Below are 10,542 nucleotides of genomic sequence, written 5' to 3'. Positions count from 1 at the left end.
AATTTTGTAGGCAATCCAGATGGTGTTTTGCACATTTCATAACATCATTGTGTGACTTGCCTGCCAACCTTTTGTACATCCGTGTTTTTCATTACTACATTTATTCTAATTTGATCCTGGAAGAGTAAGTTTTTATTGATTTTTTCACAATTCTGCTTTTCCTAGGGTGGCTTTTTTCTTTAAGCCTTTGGGGAAAGAAGTGGTCTCCTCCTCCCTCTCTCCTCCCTGCATTCCTCCAAATGATTGTTGCTGCTCTTGAGTCAGTCTTGCAACAAGAAGACACTCTAAACCACATTAAAGGGCATTAGCAATTGTTTTATTTTTCCTGGTTTGCTGTGATTGCACAGGGGTTCAAATGACAAACGTCAAACTTCAAAACTTAAATTGTGCTTGCAAACTAACTCTAGGACATATCTGCTTGAAATGTTTTTGATATAATAACCAAATGCATCTATAATGCAACAAACCAGTTATAAGCATTTTAGTGACTTCTGGATATAGCCCATGACCAAAGCTCTGGGAAAGAGGCAAGGACAGCAGAGTGTAGTGGCTTTTCTACTTGGGCTCACCACCTAAATGATCCACCTCCCTCTGCTCTCCTGGTGTTAAATATAAGCCGTATTTGTGCTATATTGCCACCCTCACCCCCAGCCCCCAATAACTGAAAGAGCAGCAAATTAACATTAAAAAATGAAAATGAGAAAATTGTGGTCTCAATAACAGAATAGATGCATATTTACTTGGAAATAAGTCCTATTAAATTCAGTAGTAATTCCAGGGATGAATGTATAAAATTGCAGTGAAGTCATTTTTGACAATCAGGCGGAAAGGGGAACAATGGACTATGATTTCAGGAAGTGATTTTTTTAAATCAGGACTTTCCGAAAGTGATTTGTTAAAAGAACAAGGAGATTCTGAAAACGACATCCAAAAACATGGCTTCTTGCATTTCAAGCTCCAGAGAATTCTTTGGGGAAGGAGAATATTGCAGAAGTTCAAGAAGCTAGAAGTCTGTTAAATCAGAATTATGCAACAAGAAAATTAAAATTGAAAAGATTTAAACTTATTGCAAGAGACGGATTGGATCCCAGCTTTCAGTGTTCCCCAATGCTTTGAATGGGTGTGCGAGTTGGCTCGGTCAAGCTCAGCTAAATGGGTTTGGTTCCTCCAATTGAACTGGCCTCGGCCGTTCTGAGTTCAAACCAAACCAGGATTGGTTCAAACTGAGCTGGTTTAGATCTCTACTTGTAGAGGGGAATCCAAAGAGGATTCCCCTTTACCAGTAAAGGGGGGGGGGTTCCCTAAAGGTAGAGCGGGCAGGAGGGGAGTCATTTACTTCTCACAATGGCTCCAGGTCTGCCCCACCCCCACTGGCCTCCGCCAGAGCAGGCCTGGTTTAGGCCTCTGCGCATGTGAGGGGACCATTTTAGAGACTCCCACGCATGCACATAGGCCATTTGAGTGACCATGCAATTTGCATGACGTGATCATGCAATTTGCATGACAAATGTGTGGAGGCAGTTTGTGTTCTTAATGGAAAAAACTACTTGAAAGTGGAACAGTCTTCCCTGTGCAGTGGTGGGCTCTCTTTTGCTGGAGGCTGGACAGGCATGATCTGTCAGGGATGCTGTGGCCATCTCCTGGACTGATCAGGGTTTTACAAGGAAATCTCCCAAGTTACCTCCAGCTCCAAAATACTAGAATCATGACTTGTCGATAAGCCTTAATTATGTACATGTTTACTTTAGATGTCATGCAAATACACAACAAACATACCTAACTTAAATGCTTTAGGGCCAATGTCAGAGTGTAATATATTTCCTTCACTGGAATACTGTACATGATACTTGCAAAACCACGTTGACCAAGTATTTCAAAATGCCTCCAATTCAATCCATATAATTTCCTCTTCCTTTTCTAATATACTCAGGTTTTCAAAATGCTAAATAGTGTTTTAGGACATTTTCTAGCATTCTTAAAAGAGAAAATTTCTCTGTGGCTGCCCTGGAGCTTTGGAATATGCTGCCTGTTGAAATCAGAGCATCTCCTTCTCTGTTTGTTTTCAGGAAGACCCTCAAGATGCACCTGTTTTCACAGGCTTATAACTGGAATTAATTTTAATAACTTGAGATGGTATTTATTGTGTTTTGTGGAATTTTAATCTGTTTTTACTCTTTTATATTGTGTTTTAAATTTTGTATACTGCCTAGAGATGTACATATCAGGCAGTATAAAAATACGATAAATAAATAAAAACCACTAATATCATTTTTGAAGGTGTAGCATGGTTAATGCAGCATGCTTGTTACTAGCAGTTTATTAAAATTAAATGCTATAATTCCAAAGTAAACAAATGTTCTCAATTGTGCATAATCTCTTCCGTTTGATGGCTGCATTGATTGCAGAGGAATGGGGGGGGGATGTGACGAGGGGAGAGAAAAATGTTACTTTGATGAGGAAAAAGGCAAGACTTTTATCTAAAGAAGGGGCATTGTGCTCCTCCAAACTTGGAAACAATGGAAGCCTTATGCACTTCACCCCACTGGCAACTCTAATACTAAAACTTCAGTAAAAGGAGTAGAGGGGGAATGTCTTTGTACAAGAGAAAAGAAAGAACAATTCATAAGCACAGGGAGTGGGAAGGTTTGCTGGCTGACAGGTATTTGCATTTCATTAAAGGAAAGGCAACCTGTTGGAAAGGAGGACCTTAGGGAGATTAAGGTTTACATTTGATGTGGAGTATCCAGGGATATCATAGCGACTATGCATACCAGTTGAATATACTAGACAGGTTTATCCCCAGTGTGCATCTCACTAGGAAATGTTGCTTGTGTATGCACAACAGATCATGTTCTGTAGTTTAACAAGCCAGCTTAAAAACAAGTTGTTCTAGTAAGAACTAATCAACCTGTTTTCCTTTCACTATCTCTACATATGGACTAAATTTGGTGAAAATCAAGGTCCACAAGTTAGATCTTTTGCACCTCAAATGTTCATGTGTCCGCTATCTTGGATTGGGGTGGATGTCATCATTACAAACTGTACCATTGAGGTGTATGTCACTCACTACAGCTGTTCCAAATTTGGTTCAAATCAGTTGGACAGTCCTCAAGTTAGTGCACTTGTGCCTCAAAAGTTTACATGTCAGGCATCTTGAACTGGGGTGGATGAAATCATCACCATTTTCGCTGTTGAGGTTTCCCTATGTGTCCCTACAGTTGTGGCAAATTTGATTCAAATCAGTTAAGCAGTTCACAAATTAGCTCATTTGTGCCTCAAAAGTTTATGGTCCCACCTTCTTGAATCAGCGTGAATGACATCATCACAAACTGCACCACTGAGGTGTCCCTGTGTGTCACTCACTATAACTGTACCCAATTTGGTTCAAATCAGTTAGACAGTCCACCGGTTAGTGCACTTGCACCTCAAACATTTATGCGTCTGCCATCTTGGATTAGGCTAGATGACATCACCAAAAACTACACCATTGAGGTGCCCCTATGTGTCCCCACAGCTGCAGAAAATTTGGTTCAAATCGGTTAAGCGGTTCACAAGTTAGCCCACTTGCGCCTCAAAAGTTTACACATCTGCCACCCTGAATTGGTGTAGATGACATCATCACAAACTATGCCATTGAGGTATCCCTGTGTGTTACTCACTGCAACTGTAGCTAATTTAGTTTAAATTGGTTAGACAGTCCACAAATTAGCCTGCTTGCCCCTCAGATGTTCGCACGGCTGCCATTTTGGAGTGGATGACATCATCACACACCATACCATTTGGGCATCCCTAGGTGTCCCTACAGCTGTAGCAAATTTGGTTCAAATCGGTTAGGCGGTTCACAAGTTAGCCCACTTGCACCTCAAAAGTTTACACATCCGCTATCTTGGATCAGGGTGGATGACATCATCACAAACGATGCCATTGAGGTGTCCATATGTGTCCCTACAACTGTACCCAATTTGGTTCATATTGGTAGGCTAAAAATTGATGAAGAACATTAAGGTTGCTGGAGGATGGGTAGATTTATATACTTTTTTGTGACTAAAAAATTATTCTTAGAAGACACTGGTCACATTGGTTTCCTGTGGTCCAGTTTGCTAGCTGGTACACAGAGCCAATAACCAGAGGGAAATTGTATGCTACACTGCCCAGAGCTTTCTGATGGGTGGTTTATAATGTAATTAATAGATAGATAGATAGATAGATAGATAGATAGATAGATAGATAGATAGATAGATAGATGGAAGGGGATACTAGGGCTAGGAGATCAGGCATCTAGGATTAGTTTCCAAATACTGTTGGGCTGCTATGAATAATAGGGATAGTGCTGTCTTTGTTGCTTTATCATTATTTTTTTCATAAACAATGTAGGTGAGCCCATGGCACTTCCCAATTTCCTAATCATGGATCAGGAATCTTACATATATACATTTCCTGTTTCAGTTATCATAGCTACTACATAATGTAAAAAAAATACTACTTCAGTTGGCACTACTGTTCCTCAATAACTTGTCCTCGCTCAAATCCCTTAGATATTTACCAGGGCCAATTTAACAACCAGCCACTCAGCAGAGAGACAACCCAAGGTGCCTCCTCATTGATGCTGACGTGCTATAGGCAGGTCTAAGATGCTGCCTCCTCATCTTCTGACGTGCCATAGGCTCCCAGTGATCTCTCAGCCAAATAAAACTGCCTGAATGTTCACATCTCTTGAGAAAGTGGGATTATAACAATCTAAACATACTGCAGTGCTTGAAGCCCTCTACATAATTAACTACTTTTGAAGTAACATATACCTTTGTTGCAGGGTGTTGTTTTTTTCCGGGGTGGTGGTGGTACAGAGAAACTAGGAACTTGCCTAATGACATGAATTTGTGGCAGAGATGACATTTGGATCAGGGTCTTGCTGATTCTATCACTCAACCACTATACTACATTGCTAGAATGGAGATTAGCCTGTTTTTACTACCCAATTCTTTTATAGTATTTGCAATACAGCATCTTTCCCACAGAATTCTCAACTCTCCTGTATTTTGTAATGATTTATTTTCTCCACCTCAGTGATAAAACATTTTGAATATAGGTAATCTGAGATATCACTGTGATACATGACCTTAGAAACAGGCTGATGATGTGCCGAAGTTTTCTAGTGTGTGTGGGGGGGGGAGGATTTTCAATGATTCTGCCTTTCCCTCTGTAGCCACCTGTGTCTCCTGAAATTATATTCCTGAGGCCTAACCTTCAGGGATATAGTTTTAGAACATACAGGCAGCTGCAAAGGGAAGGAGGCTCACTGAAAACCACCCCCACCCCCAGCGTTGTGTTAGTTCAAATGTTGGCCAAGGCAAATAGTGCTTTAAATCAGTTCTACATTTCTGCTCATAAATCACAGAAACATTAGCATGCAGAAGGTATAGCAAGTAGCCTATTAATTAAATTACTAGTAGCCTATCAATTCATCCACTGTCATTAATTATGTGCAAAAATCATGAGGGAGTTGTTCATAGTTACAGGTAGATGTAACCACCAACTCCATTAACTGAAAATGACCAAGAGTTACATGATATTCAGGGATAAGAATTGGTTCACACATACCGTGTTTCCCCGAAAATAAGACAGTGTCTTATATTAATTTTAGCCCCCAAAAATGCACTAGGGCAATTAGCGGTACATCAGAAATTACTGCTAGGTCTTACTTTCGGGGTAGGTCTTACTTTCGGGGAAACAGGGTAGCACTAAACCAGAGGAATGTACCCTGTACTTGTGTGTCCCCGCTCCTCTCTTCATGTGCTCTGCTTAATTACTTCCTAGTTTGCATTTTCCATTACATCCAAACCAGCAAACTATGGTTTGCACTTGCCCTGAAAATGAAGTTTGTAAACCAGGGTTTGAGCCATAGTTCGTTGGTATGGATGTTTACGGCAAACTATGGTTTGCCACAAGTCAGGAAGTATCTAATTAAAGAGATTTACAAGGGGAAGTGGAGCCAGGTGCATAGGGACCATTATTTCTATAGTGCAAAAAGCATTGCTTGGCATTTCGTGTGAACCAGGTCTAAGAGACAGCAATTTGTCACAGTATTAAAATATTTGTAATGGTAATTAAACTAACATATTGAAGGAGAAGTTGTTAAAGGATTTCTAGTTACAGGAGGTCCAGTCATACACAAATGGCCCAAGATAGTAACACATACCCATGAGTTACTATCTTATGAGAAACATGCTCCACTAACAACATTTTAGGGCCTTTCACACCACTATTCAGGTGGGCTGGGGAAGGCAGAGTTAAGTCTACCTTCCCCGAAAACGATCCTGGACTGGTCCCGTGGTGCGCTCGCTCCGTTAACCCCAGCTAAAAGCCAGCTGTGTAAGCTGGGTTTGGCACTGCGGCAGCACCAGGATCCATGTGGATCCCGGTAGTTCTTATGGACATCTAACCACAGGCTTGGCTGCTCATGAGAACAGCCTCTTTAAGTGAGGAACAACAGTAGTTGAACTGTTTATGTTTTGTGTTTTTCTACAGGAAGCTCAGACTAGTGTTTTAGTCTGACAATAATTTTATGAAGAGTAGATAATGCTGAAAAATAGTAACTTACCAAGGCTGCAAGTGCCATTTAATAAATCAAGGTATGCATGGTGCTCACACAGTAAGGAGCCACCCACAGACTGAATCATAATAATCAACATTTCACAGATAAAAACAGGATAATATTTGTAACATCCAAAAGTAAATAATAAGGATCACTGCTTGAGATACATCTTGAGACACATCTTACTATAGATGCTACACCTCCTGTGTGCTGATTTGTTTACTTTACAGGAGCCTATGCTCCACTGATTTAAAAGCTAAGAAGGTACTAGGCCTTTTAGTTAAAAACTAGCCGACCCCCACACAGAACATCTGTGCGCTCTTTGGGGCCGGCTACCTCTACCCCCCCCCCACCTGCCCCAGTCTCCGGCCGGGCCCAGGCTGCCAGATAAGAGTGCCACCGCGGCAGCCGAGGTGCTGCCGCCGCGGCCTGGTCTGCCGCCACAGTGGCCAGGCCGCCACCACCTCACCTCTGCAGCCCGCCGCCTTGCCTCTGTGGCTGGGCCGCTACAACCACTGCTGCCGCCGCCTCGCCTCCACGGTCACCCAGCAGGCCAAATCTTCTGGGTGCATCTCAGCCAATCAGGCACCTCCGCTGCCAGCCAATCAGCTGGGTGCCAGGATGCATATTCCAAGGCACACCCAGGAGAATTAATATAATAGAGGGACTTGAAAACACTGGACAACATTCAGACAAGTTAGTTACAGCTAAGCACCACTGAAATCGATTAAACAAGTTAATCAATTAGACAAGCTGTTTCCTTCCCCCCTCCCCCCAGCCCACCTCTGCTGCTGTTTCCTTCCTTCCTCTCCGCCCCCACTTGCGCTGCTGTTTCCTTCCTTCCTCCACCTGCCACCGCCGTTTCCTCTCTGCCCGCCCACCGGCTTGCCAGCCATCCCTGCATTCTCTTCCCTGCCATGGCACCGTCGTTTTCCTGGCCACCACCGTTAACTCCTGGGCCCGCCAGCTGCTACCATTTTCTTCCCCCCGCCCATCCCCATCATTATCCTATCAGGTAGCTCTCCAAACTTTGGCAAGAGCTGCCACATAAGGGACTAGTCATGGGTATGCCTTAGCAAATTATATATAAAGAAGATACTTTACCAGGGACAGTTACCAGGAAACAGGGATAGTTGGAGCACATACAATATTCGTTTCCATATTTGTCTGATTTACACTTTAGATTTTAAAACTTCCATACACTACAAATGTGGTGTATAAATGATGTACAAATGTACATAAAGTGGTTTATGTCACTTCAGTTGTACACCTGAAAAACATAATATATGAAATTAGTCAATACATAGTGATGATAATTTGTGAGTTTGTTTCCCATCCTTCCTGATGGAAGCTTAGAGCAGTAGTTTTAGCTTGTCAACTGATGTACCTAAAGCTAAGTTATTGCAGAGCAAAGATTGCAGTTAGAATTTCCTGCATCTAAACCCAAAGCTTGCAGGCCCTGTCTACATTAGTCCTGTATATATGCACACACAGAGAGAAACTGTAATTTTGTGACTGTGCTAAGGCTTTTTGTTTGTTAATGATCTCTGGCCACCCTTGCAGTACTACAATCCCAAGTTCCTTGGGAATTCTCCCCTGCTAGAAAGAGGGAATGACTGTTATTCTTCCATTTATATCCGTAGTGTGGATATGCTCTTAGGCCAGGTGTGGGCAATAAATCGTGCCTGGGGATGATGGGAGTAGTAGTTCAACAATAGCTGGAGGGCCAAGTTTGCCTATTTGTATCTTTTAAAAGATTATTATTTACATATGAGCTTCTCCAACCAGAGAGAAGGCAACCTTGGACTTAATCCTAAGTGGCACCCAGGACCTGGTGCATGATGTCAGTGTCATCAACTTTTTAGGCAACAGTGGCCATAGTGCAATCGAATTCAGCATACATGCAGGGAGAGAATCACCAAGGAAGTCTAACAAAGACACTTTGAATTTCAGAAGAGGAAACTTCTCCAAAATGAGGAGTATGGTGAAAAGAATCCTAAAAGGGAAAAATCAGGAGGGTCACTTTGCTCCAGAATGCACGGAGTTTACTTAAAACCACAATACTAGAAGCCCAGTTAGATTGTATATCCCAAAGGAGGAAAGGTACCACTAAGTCCAGAAGGATGCCATCATGTCTAACAGGTAATGTCAAGGAAGCCATAAAAGGGAAGAAGAATTCCTTCCAGAACTGGAAGGCCTGTCCAAATGAAGAGAACAAAAACTGTCTGGAAAAACTGAAAACTAGCAAATCGCCAGGGCCAGATGGCATCCATTCAAAAGTCCTCAGTGAACTCAAATGTGAAATCCTTGCTAAAATATATAACTTTTATCCCTGCAATCAGGCTCTGTACCAGAGGACTGGAAAGTAGCAAATGTAACACCAATTTTCAAAAAGGGATCCAGGGGCAATCCGAGAAATTACCGGCCAGTTAGCTTAACGTCCGTTCCAGGAAAATTGATGGAAAGCATCCTCAAGGATAAAATTGTAAAGCACATAGAAGAACAGGCCCTGCTGGGAGAGAACCAGCTTGGCTTTTGCAAAGGTAAATCTTGCCTCACAAAACTTTTAGAGTTCTTTGAGAGTGTCAATAAGTGTGTGGATAAAGGTGATCTAGTTGACATAGTATACCTGGACTTCCAAAAAGCTCTCGACAAAGTTCCTCATCAAAGACTCCTGAGGAAACTTAGCAGTCATGGGATAAGGGGACAAGTACATGTGTGGATTGCTAAATGGTTGAAAGACAGGAAACAGAGGGTAAGAAAAAAACCGGAGAATTTTCGCAATGGAGGGAAGTAAGAAGTGGGGTCCCCCAGGGCTCTGTACTGGGACTGGTGCTTTTAAATTTATTCATAAATAATCGAGAAGTAGGGATAAGCAGAGAGATGGCCAAATTTGCAGACGATGCCAAACTCTTTTGAGTAGTGAAATTCAAAACAGACTGTGAGGAGCTCCAAAAGGATCTCTCCAAACTGGGGGAGTGGACGACAAAAGGGCAAATGCGCTTCAGTGTTGGCAAGTGTAAAGTGATGCACATTGGGATGAAAGATGGGCACTCTAGGCTTCCGTCTCTGTGTGCAGCTGGTTTGGAAGGAGCCTGTGATCACACACAAACAGGTAGCTGGGGGTAAGCTAAAAAGCCGGGCTGAGTGGCACAGCCTAGGTGGTTGGGATCAGGCCCAATCCCGGCAGTTCTCATGCACAACCTAACCACACTGGCATCTTTAGCTTGGGTTAGGCTGCACATGAGAACAGCTTCACTAAAAGCTTAATAAAATGACGTGTGTTTGTCAGAACATGAACAATAATTTATTAGTAGTGTAATGTATTAATGTATTAGATTTATCTAATATATACTGCTTTTCTAAGCAATTTGTTCTAAAATTCACAGGTAGATTTCAGACTGTTAGCCATAACTAAGTTCCATTTAAATCTATCGGCCTTACAGTAGTAAAGATAACTCTCAGTGCTCTCAGTGTGCTTCTCAGTAACTTTGTTGGAATGCTACCCCATAATAGACAATAGCAATTTTGAAAAGCAGCCTATATGAAAGCAACATAGCTGATAATACAACACATTTAAAACAGATAGCAGGTTGAATTAAAGTTGTTTTTTGCCCTTAGAGAGCATCTCTTCCTTTCCACAAGTATTTTTAGTTACTCCTTGCAGTATTTTTGGTTACTCCATATTTGTACAATTTTGGTATTGGAAGTTGCCTTGAATAGCTTGCTAGAAAGGCAGGGTACAAAGGTTTTAATGAATAAACAGAACAAGGAATCTTGTTGCAACCACCCAGGCTCAGCAATATACACATATTAACAGCATAAATGAAATACTAGTGTTCTTAACATTTTTCATATAAAGTGAAAGTAGTTTTGTCACCAGAGAGAGACACTCAAATCTCTTTTACTCTTTTATTTAATTGGTACAACAAGAGATGATAAAAAGAGAT

The sequence above is a fragment of the Hemicordylus capensis genome, chromosome 2, assembly GCF_027244095.1.
Source record: "Hemicordylus capensis ecotype Gifberg chromosome 2, rHemCap1.1.pri, whole genome shotgun sequence".
In the NCBI taxonomy this organism is placed as follows: domain Eukaryota; kingdom Metazoa; phylum Chordata; class Lepidosauria; order Squamata; family Cordylidae; genus Hemicordylus; species Hemicordylus capensis.
Note: the sequence above shows the minus strand (reverse complement) of the source record.